Below are 11,944 nucleotides of genomic sequence, written 5' to 3' on the forward strand. Positions count from 1 at the left end.
CGTATGGATCGATCCATAGAGCATTTTGTCTGTCCATGTATCGATACATGACTCGTATGCATCGATGCATACTGAACAAAAGAATTTTGTGATTTACAACATACTGTATGGATCGATGCATAGGATTATGTGTTGATGCATACTGACACAAAATGGATTTTATGAGTTCTTTTAAGAGATGTATCAATGTAGGTCTTTATGTACAGTCACGCAACAATAGAATGGAATAAAAACACAATAAAAACACAAATGTATCATGTAAGGTAATGCACAGCCAACATTTGGATGATGATCACACAATTTGCTATCATTCAAAATTTATTCAAAGTAAAGAATTTTCTCACAAACTCCCCCTTTTTGATGATGGCAAATTTTTGGCAAGATGTGTGATACTCCCCCTGAGTTTGTGCATATCTGCATTTCTCCCCCTTTGTCAACATCAAAAAGAGGAAGAAACAGGTTTATTAAGGCAACATAAAAAAGAGTTTGTAGCAGGACATGGCAAAAAAATTGATAAACAAGCTAACAATCACAAAGAAGGAAGCTTCAAGGTAACGAATCACTCACAAAGAATGACAAATAAGGGCAATAACAGTAGAAGTAAACAGAAAGTGAAAAGCATTTGAGGATTCGAACGAGTTTAAGAATTACATAAGCTAAACCATATATTGTGCAACAAAATAAGACTTGAGCAATATGAGATGAAATGCAGTGAAATGAAATGATGATGGGTTAATGGGGATTGTGGCCACCACAGGACTCCTCATCATCTCTATCATGATCTCTGTAGCTTGGCGGAGGCGGAGGAGGAGGCATTGTGTCTGGATTTTGGCCCATGAAGGAGTAGTGCCTAAATCGGTCCTGAACTTCAATACTTCTAAATCTGTCCATAATACCAGGATTTTCACGGCAGTCGTCCATAAAGCCAGACATTTCATTGTAGAAAACTTGGTGCCACTTAACCAAGTCTTGGTGCCAAGAGTGTTGATTCTGATACATCCGTGTATGCTCATCATGCCATTCACGATGCTCCTTATGCCACTCATTTTGTTGGACATGCCAATACCGTGCCTCTTCATGACGTTCCTTGTTAGCAAGTTCCATCTGTTGAAGCATATGGGTGATGTCCGCAGTAGGTATTGAAGATGAAGTACCACCGGAGAACGGAGGAGCAGTAGGTTCAGGCACATAGTTGGTTGGAGACCACCTTCGTGGCACCCAATCACCCCAATCAGCATTGGCCTCAACTGGAGGCACATCTGCTTCAGGCGCATCCTGCATTTCTTCATCAGGCTGATCTTCAACCACATGGATTCATTCTGAAGGCACATCAAAGTTGTAGATTCTTGTTTTGGATTTTCTTTCAAAGAAGTAGAAGCATTGACGGTCCTTGTCCCACCGATATCCCATATGTGATAAAGTGGAAGAGTCAAACTCTTGAGCAGCAGATGGAGATAGGAGAGGAAATAGAGGGATTGCAACCTTCCAAAACTTAAGAATTTTCATTATTTGAGAGGCATAACCTAGAGCAACATTCTTGGAGTTGTTGCGTGCGAAAAATAGACGTTTTACAAAGTAATTTGCCCAATTTAAGAGAACCTTATTTTGCAGAATGTAGAGAAGGTGTATGCTTGCCCTGACCAACCGAGAATGTCCACTGTTTGTTGGACGCAGAATGTGTGAGATAATCCAATGGAGAATACGCGGAGTTTTCTTGATCATACCAGATGTGACGTGTTCATCCTCACTCAGCGGTCTGTCTATCTTTAAGATAGATGTAGTAAGGTCCTTCATGTCAAATTCAGTATCAAAATGCAGGTCATGCCAGGACTTGAAATTTAGCGACGGAGGCGGAATTTGAAACACCGTTTCCCAATCAGAAGCTTCAAACGTATATGTTCTGACACCGATAGAACACCTAAACATATAGCCTCTACCAGTTTGTAAACCAGCATAAAAGGCCCGGATGAAATCCTCATGGTAGTCATCCTTTGTAGACAAGAATGACCCGAGTCTTTGTGCATCTAGGAGTTCAACCACATCATGGAGATGCAGATGAATAGCATCATTTTTATGAAAGACATGGGGTTTCATAACTAACCTTGTCTTGAAGGAATCCTCAAATTCAGTAGCAATTGCTGGATGAAGCAAGTCTAAGGCATTTGGAGGAATGTCCGGTGGCTGCTGAGAAGTACCAACTGGTTCCTTTCCTTTTCCTTTTCCCTTTGCTCTGGCTGGAATGGTGCGTGGAGGCATGGTGATGAGAGATTTAGGGTTTTAGAGTGAGTGATGATGAGGAAGATTAGGGTTAGCCGCTGGTTTTGGGGTTTATGAGTACTGATGATATGAAGTATTGAGATAGGAAGTGATAGGGTTGGCTGATGTGTCGATGCATGAGAGAGAAAAAATATGCATTTAATTCAAATAGCATCAGTATGTGTCGATGCATGTGGCCATGGGTTGATGCATATCATGCATTTTTGTTTTTAACAGGTCTATGTATCGATACATGCGACGGATGCATCGATGCATCCTGAACTAGTTTTTAAAAAATTTGAAATGCAGAAGATATGAATCGATGCATACATGTTTGGATCGATACATACTGATGCCGAAGCAGATTTTAATGAATTTTTTTATGCAGTATGGATATGCATTATGAAGTATGTCATGATGGTTATCCCCAAGAATAATTCATAAATCAGATTGTTAATGTGCAAACAGTATAGGCAGACAATATATGCATCCAAATTTACCTCAATGGGAGTAAGAACTTTTGTTCTAACATACACAACCACTTAGTAGTAAAAGAATTGTAGAAGGGAGTGATATTACCTCTGTTGACGTAATCTTGTGATGGATAAATGACATCTAAAACGCATCTCATCAACCACGGTGAGGCATAATATAATTAAGAACCAACATGCTTAAGACATCAAATGAGACAGATCTAGGATCCCTAATTCACGATGAATGTTGAAGAACGGTTCCGTTGCCAAAGGTTTAGTGAATATATCAGCAAGCTGATTTTTGGAGTCAACATGCTCAAATACAACGTCTTCTTTTTCAACATGGTCGCGAAGAAAGTGATGTCTAATCTCTATGTGTTTAGTGCGTGAGTGTAAAACAGGGTTTTTAGTAAGGTTTATGGCTCTGGTGTTGTCACATTTTATAGGAATACGTTTGAGTTGAATGTTAAAGTCTTGTAGTTGATGCTTTAGCCATAAAATCTGAGCGCAACAACTACCGGCTGCAACGTATTCTGCCTCTGCAGTTGACAAAGCCACAGAAACCTGCTTTTTGCTATGCCAACTTACCAAGGAATTTGAAAACAGGTGACATGTACCACTTGTGCTTTTCCTATCTGATTTGCAGCCAGCAAAATCAGAATCGGAGTACCCTACTAAACTACAATCACTTCCTTTGGAATACCAAAGCCCATATTTAGGTGTTCCGTGAAGATATCTAAATATGCGCTTAACAGCTTTTAGGTGTGATTCCTTAGGATTTGATTGATAGCGTGCACACATACAAACACTAAACATGATGTCAGGTCTAGAAGCAGAAAGATAGAAGAGAGATCCAATCATACCTCTGAACTTTTTGACATCTACACACTTACCATGCTCATCCTTATCTAGATTTTCGTTGGTAGGCATAGGTGTGTCAATCGATTTTGAGTCATTCATTCCAAAGCGCTTGAGTAGTTCTTTGCAGTATTTTGTTTGACATACTGTTGTACCCTCATCAAGTTGCTTAATTTGCAGTCCTAGGAAGTAATTCAGCTCCCCCATGAGACTCATCTCAAATTCACCCTGCATAACTTCAGAGAATTCTTCGACCAAGTGTATGTTAGTTGAACCAAAAATTATATCGTCTACATAGACTTGGACTAGAAGTATGTGCTTTCCCTTATGTTTAATAAAGAGAGTATTATCCACCTTACCTCTTGAATATCCATGATCAAATAGAAATTTGCTAAGCCTTTCATACCAAACCCGAGGGGCTTGTTTAAGACCATACAAGGCTCGTTTTAATTTGTAGACATAATCTGGATTTTCAGCATTTTCAAAACCAGGAGGTTGTGAGACATATACCTCTTCATTTATGACACCATTAAGAAAAGCACTCTTTACGTCCATTTGGTAAAGCTTAAAATCATTAGAACACGCATAGGCAAGCAAGAGACGTATAGCTTCAAGGCGAGCAACTGGAGCATAAGTTTCCTCATAGTCTATGCCCTCCTCTTGGTTATACCCTTGTGCTACTAAACGTGCCTTGTTCCTAGTTGTCACTCCGTTTTCATCAAGCTTATTTCTAAAAACCCATTTAGTACCTATGATATGATGATCTCGCGGACGAGGGACAAGTTCCCAAACGTCATTTCTTTTAAATTGATTAAGCTCTTCTTGCATGGCCATTAGCCAAAATTCATCAATCAAGGCCTCTTTGGCATTTTTAGGCTCTACTTGTGAAACAAAAGCGAAGTGAGAACAAAAATTACTTATCTTAGAACGAGTCATTACTCCCTTTGAAATGTCTCCCAAGATGTTGTCAATAGGATATTCTTTTGAGGATTTCCAAGCTGTTGGAAGATCATTCACTTCAGCTGTCTTTTCTTCCTCATTTTCTTCATGACTAGTATCTTCCTCCTTCTCATGGGCAGCTGTCTTGGACTGATCAGTTTCCTCAATAGCTTCCTTGAGTATGTCTTCTGTAGATACACCTGCGTCATCAAAAGAAATACCTTTTCCGACATTTTTCGGATAAGACTCATCAAAAGAAACATGAACAGATTCTTCAACAGTAAGTAAACGCTTATTATACACTCTATATGCTTTACTTGACAGTGAGTAACCAAGAAAGATACCTTCATCTGCTTTTGCATCAAACTTCCCAATATTTTCCTTACTGTTATTCAAAACAAAACACTTACAACCGAATACGTGAAGATGTGACAGGTTTGGCTTTCTTCCTTTTAAAAGTTCATAAAGAGTTTTATTTAAAGTAGGGCGAATTAAGATTCTGTTTAAAACATAACAAGTTGTGCTAACAGCATCAGCCCAAAAGTATTTTGGTAATCCACCCTCATTCAGCATTGTTCTTGCCAACTCCTCTAAAACACGATTTTTACGCTCCACAACGCCATTTTGTTATGGAGTTCGAGGAGCTGAAAAGTTATGCTCAATACCATACTTGTCACAGTACTTCTCAAAGTGATAGTTTTGAAATTCACCACCATGATCGCTACGAATTGTAACTATTTTGGAATTCATTTTGTTTTGGGACAGATTTGCAAAATTCTTAAAAGCAGAAAAAGTTTCATCTTTGCTATGAAGGAATATAGTCCAAGTAAATCTAGAGTAGTCATCAACTATTACAAAGCCATAGTAATTTCCACCTAGGCTCTTTGTCCTAGAAGGTCCAAAGAGATCCATATGGAGAAGCTCAAGGGGTCGTGAAGTTGAAATTATATTTTTAGATTTAAAAGAGACCCTCGTTTGCTTTCCCATTTGGCACGCGTCACATAGGTGGTCTTTTGAAAATTTCATTTTTGGAAGACCGACTACTAGATCCTTAGATACAACTTTGTTAAGCAAATCGAAATTAACATGCGCTAGACGTCTATGCCAAAGCCAAGAATCATCATTCAAGGTGACTAGACATTTAGTACTTGTTAAAGATACATCAAAAAGGTCAAGCATATAGATATTGTTTACTCTTATTCCCTTAAACACAACGTTCTGTTCAGCATGTTCAATTATGCAGCAAGTTTTTGTGAAAGAAACTTTATAGCCCATGTCACACAATTGACTTATGCTTAACAAATTATGTTTAAGTCCCTCTACTAGGTGGACATTAGAAATAGTAGTGGTGGAGGGATTACCTACACTACCTTTGCCGAGTATAGCTCCTTTGTTATTGTCTCCATAAGTAACATATCCCTTCTTCTTTGCTTTGAAGTCTATGAAAAGCGATATGTCACCGGTCATGTGCCTTGAGCAACCGCTGTCAAGAAACCATCTTCTATCTACGGAAGCAAGACACTCATCCTACAATATCAAAAGAGAGAAGTTGGTACCTAATTTTCATTGGGTCCAAGTGGGTAAGTGCTAACATGGTTGCGTTTTGGCTTCCATTGATAAATACCTTTAGGAACAAGAAATCTCCTAAACTTGCATTTCTCAATGGTATGGCCAGCATGACAACAATAATGACATAAACCATGATGATGTGTTTGTTATTTCTTGTTCATTAAATCCTTTAGAATAAAAGAGTATTTTGCATATGGTGGATTTAATGACTTCTTAAACAACCTAGAGTCAACGGCATAAGTAACTTTAGGTTGTAAGGCTTTTTCCAATTTGACCTTGAGAGTGTTTACCTCTTTTTGCCAAATGTGACAAGCTTCACAGTACCTAACTTTACTACAGCCGTCAATATCAATAACTTTTGAATTTTCTGCAATACTAGCTTTTAACCTTTCTAAATCTGTTTCAGCTTTGTATACTTTACCTTCCAAAAATGAAAAAATTTGTTTATCGGAAGATAGTCTTTTAAAAGCATCTACAGCTTCGTTATGCAGTTTTTCAAAAGCTATTTTCAATTCGGAAAAAGACATAGAAGAGAAATTATTATAATAGGCTTGTTTTACCTTTTTGTCATTGATTTTCTTCTTGTGGTAGGACAGATTTTTTGTGTGAGCCATAAGACATAGATTTGCGGCTTCATCACCATCACTTGAGCTTTGTGTACTTGATGGATCACTATCACTTTCCCATGCAATGTACGCTCTTCTTTGTTTGCTGTACCCTTTTGGTGAAGCTTTTCTTTGATCCTTATACTTCATAGGGCAGTCCGTTTTATAATGTCCAGATTTACCACAACTAAAACAAGATCCCCTTCCTCTACTCTTCTTGTTCTCTTCCTGTTTCGAATCTGTAGATTGTCTTCGAAACTTCATGAGGTTTTTGTCGGAACGCTTGACTCCATTCTTTCGAATGAATCTATTATATCTCCTTACAAACAGTCTCATTTCCTCATCATCCGAATCTTTGTCACTACTTGAATCATTGTCGCTTTGCTCTTTTCGTGAGGACTTAGAGCTAGAGGCCACAAGAGCTATTGGCTTCTTCTCTCCCTCTTTGTCTCTTTTCTTCTCCTTTTCTTTCTTACTCTTGTTCTCAAACTTTTCAAGACTTTCTAATGGTTGCTGATGTTCTTCCAGCTTTCCAAACAGAGTTGTGATTGTAAGTCTCGTTAGATCGTTGGCTTCCTTAATTGCTGTTACTTTAGGTTGCCACTCCCTGCTAAGACACCTCAGAATTTTATTAGTAGCAATTTCATCGGAAACAGGTTTTCTAAGAGCATTCAACCTATTAGTGAGATGAGTGAATCTCTTTTGCATGTCGGAGATAGATTCTCCTTGTTTCATGCGAAAGAGCTCAAACTCTTGATTGAGTGTGTTAATGCGGGACTGTTTTACTTCAGTAGTACCCTCATGGGCAACTTCTAAAGCATCCCACATTTCTTTAGCTGTCGTGCAATGGGATACCCGATAATACTCATCAACACCAAGTGCTGAAATTAGCATGTTTCGAGCTCTCCAATCACACGACCACTTTTTCTCATCTTTCTCATTCCAATCATCTTTTGGTTTAGGAACTATGGCGCCAACCGCATTTGTCATAGTAATTTGAAAAGGACCATTTTCGATGGCAACCCATACTAGCCTATCCACAGAATTTATATGAACTCGCATGCAGTCTTTCCAGTAGCCATAATTTTCACCGTTGAAAATAGGTGCTCTATTATACGCCCCCTTTGGTTCAGAATCCATACTGTTACAGGCAGCCACAGAGCACCAGCGAACCGGCGCTCTGATACCACTTGTTAGACGGTGTGGCTAGTGATCGAGAGGGGGGTGAATAGATCACCTTTTTAAAATTGAACGGATTTAAAATTTTATCAGAGTTTTTAAACTTGGCAGAAAATATCAGTCCCGAATCGACTTCCGTCTATTCTGAACCGCTACCAGAAAACCGGACACGCGAGTTTAATGCTGGATTTGGATAAAAATGACAGAAATTATTAACACCAGAATCTTAGCTAGTTGAATGCACTTATCATTAAAGTCTATTTCCAATGAATAAAACCTGGCTAACAATTTTGTCAAACAGTTGGTGTGTATGTGCTTAATGATGAACAATGGTGGACTTTAGTTTGAAAGTTTTCTTGCCACTATTGTATCGCAAAGGGTACAGCCACAACACACAAACTGATATTGCAAAACTGATGAAAACGTAAAGAAAAGTAAGGAAAGAATACGATACGCAGAGATTTGGTAAGGAAGTTCCCCACGTCGTCCTCGCGTGTGGGTACATCTCCCTCTCAATTTCAAATGAAATTGAGAACTTTGATTATCAATTATGCCGAATTCATAGATATAAGGTTACGATACAAAGACAAAATTCTAAATTCCAAGAACTTCTTCTTGTATGAAACCTCCACTTGATCTGAGCACGATCAAGAATTTCCTGCACGAAATTGCAAACAATTCACTGGTTCCACGACCTGTTTGCGAAATCCCCCGATCTCCAAACGCAACGCTGCGGCTGAATCTGTTCTGCAAACGTGACTTACAAACCCGCAAGAACACCCTAGTTCTTGAAGGACAAACCAGTAGGTTTTTCCTCGAAACCCCCTTCAATCTTCAACTCAGCTAGATCCTCGATCGTTCCACTGAAAACCTCAACTAGATCCTTGATCGCACCACTGAACGTTATCTCGTTGATCCTTTAATCCAAAGAACAAGAATGATTATGTGTTGATGTTCTTGAAGAAAAGTGATTGAGAAGATGAAGAAGATGAAGTCTCTTTCAGGTTTCTGATTGCTCCTAACACAATTGTTGCTACACTCTTTTTATCTTGTGTTCAACTGTTTTTCTTCACAAAATTCATATCTTGCCCCTGCTGTCACAACATTTCTTATATATGCAAAAACAGAAGCTGTTAGAACATAAGACAGACTTATGCATTGATACATGAGGGTATGCATCGATGCATACTGTAAGATAAATGAGTTTTTGTGAATTTAAATGAGCATGGATCGATGCATAATTCGTATGTATTGATGCATATGACATTTCCACTAACCTGGATCGATGCATAATTCGCATGCATTGATACATAGGACATTTCAACTAATCATGGATCGATGCAAGGCTCGTATGGATCGATCCATAGAGCATTTTGTCTGTCCATGTATCGATACATGACTCGTATGCATCGATGCATACTGAACAAAAGAATTTTGTGATTTACAACATACTGTATGGATCGATGCATAGGATTATGTGTTGATGCATACTGACACAAAATGGATTTTATGAGTTCTTTTAAGAGATGTATCAATGTAGGTCTTTATGTACAGTCACGCAATAATAGAATGGAATAAAAACACAATAAAAACACAAATGTATCATGTAAGGTAATGCACAGCCAACATTTGGATGATGATCACACAATTTGCTATCATTCAAAATTTATTCAAAGTAAAGAATTTTCTCACAGAACCGTGTATGAAGGTTGGAGGCGCGCTCACAATTGAAACGCAACCGTTTCACTAATTGATGTGGCAAGCCACATCACCAGTCCAAGGTACGCGTGGATAAGTCAAAGAAACGAGGGCCATTGGTTTCGCCACTCAGGAGCCATGCAAGTAGTGATAAGGCAAACCCTAGCGTTTGCATCAGACGGCCGAAATAGTGATTCCGGTCGTCTTCTCCGACCAAACCCGCGGCGGAGATGATGAACCTCATCAATTTTTTTCCAGAATTTGCAGAATTATATACCAATGGAATCGTCTCACCATGAGGATCAAGGATATCATGCTATCTAGATCTAAATCATCATGCATTCATCAAATCGAAGCAAAACATTTCTCCTGCTCAAAATTTCAGATCCACATAACTCATTCAATATTCAGCCAAATTCAAAAATATTTGCATCAGGATTATCAGCAAGATGAGACCTATCTAATCATGGTAATGAATTAGAGAAACATGAGATTCGAAATTTTACCAACCTGAACTTGCAATGACCAAAATCGTGTGCTATAGCTTCCACCAGCTCCAAATCCACTCCTCTATGATTTCTTTGAAGCTTTGGAGAGAAATTGACACTTAAATTGGTCTGGATCTAGCTGAAACTCAAAACTCCATGTTCAGGTGTTCATGCACGATTTGCTTGATTCTTGGCCAATTCCTTCAATCCAGCACTTGATTTGCACTCAGTGATGATCAATGAACACGATTATGCAATAAAATTCATGTGCTATGTGGAGAATTTTCAAATTTGAGATGAGAGAAAAATTTGGAGGGAAATGTGATTCTAGATCTAGAACTTGTTAGAATGAGCAAAACAGTTACAATTAAGCTTATATATGACATGTTAATTATGCTGCTAATCACACTTAAGCTTGGCTAATGAAAAGTTAATGAGATATGGGGTGTATGACCAAAAATGCAAAATGAGGGTGCATGGAGAAAATGGACGTGAACAGTACCATGTGGAGGTGTATTTTCACTTAAAATCAACTCATGAACACAATTGGATTGGAGTTTAGCTCATGTAATGCACCAAATTTAAATTACCAATTTTCCCTCCAAAATGCACTTGTATGCACCAATGGTCATGTGATATTATTTCATGCAATGCAATGATAGATTTGGAAAATAATGGTCAAGACAAGCATTTTGTAAAAAGAGTGACTAAATTTGCAGTTTTGAATCAAAAGTTATGGCATTTTGAAGTTTCATGCACACATGGTGATCATTTGCTCATAACTTCCCAACCATTCATCAGATGCTCATGATCTTGGACGTTTTGGAAAAGGGAGAGAAAGATCTTCAACTTTCATGTTGACTAAAATTTCATTTGAAGCTTCTTTGATGTTGGAAAGTCAAGTTGAATGTGGTCCAAAAACTTGCCATTTTTGGAAACTTGAAATTACAGGTCACTTTCCATTTTTGGAAACTTTTGATCTGGCTTCAAAATATTCAAAGTAGATGTTTGACATGATGAATAAACCTCTTTTGGACATGAATGAAGTGTCTCAAACCATTTCCCCATCTCCTAGCCCTTAGTTGACTTTCAGTTGACTTTTATGGGCCTCAGATGACTTGGAAATGCACTGATGACTTTGAGCCTCTAACACTTGGCAAAGTTGCTTCAAAATGAACCTTGATTCATATAAACTCCTTAGAATACTCATGTGGCCTTCAACTCAAGGAAAATCTTTCCTTTTGCACTGAGGAATTCTCTTGATGCCTGTGTTGACTGCCAAGATGCAATGCAAGATATAATGATTTATGACCTAAAAAATGAAATGAATGCATGACTAGGGGGTGCAAATTTGAGGTGCTACAATCAGCAACAACAACACCGACCGCAGCAGCAGGCCTACCAGCCTCGCAATAGTAATCAAGCCAGCACTAGTTACGAGAGGAAAAGGGTCACCTTTTATCCTATTCCAATGACGTGCGCAGAATTATATCCCTCTTTGATAGAGAGGAAGCTGATTACTCCGAGAGACCCACCGGCTTACCTGTTAATCCTCAGTGGTGGTATAAGCCCGAATTGCATTGTGTCTACCATTCTGGTGCTCCCGGCCACGACGTGGAGAATTGCTATCCTTTGAAGACCAAGGTTCAAGACCTTGTGAGGTGTGGCATTCTGTGTTTTGAGGATATAGGTCCCAATGTGAAGAAGAACCCACTGCCCGAGCATGGGAAATCTGTTAACGTGGTTCAGGGTTGCCCTGGCAAATATAAGGTCAAATACGTCAGTCACATTCGATAGTCTTTGGTCCAGATGCATCGTTTGTTGTGTGACTATAGTCACTATGAGCATGATCATGATAGATGCCGAACTTGCTCTGTCA

Source organism: Lathyrus oleraceus, chromosome 5 (genome assembly GCF_024323335.1).
Source record: "Lathyrus oleraceus cultivar Zhongwan6 chromosome 5, CAAS_Psat_ZW6_1.0, whole genome shotgun sequence".
NCBI lineage: Eukaryota > Viridiplantae > Streptophyta > Magnoliopsida > Fabales > Fabaceae > Lathyrus > Lathyrus oleraceus.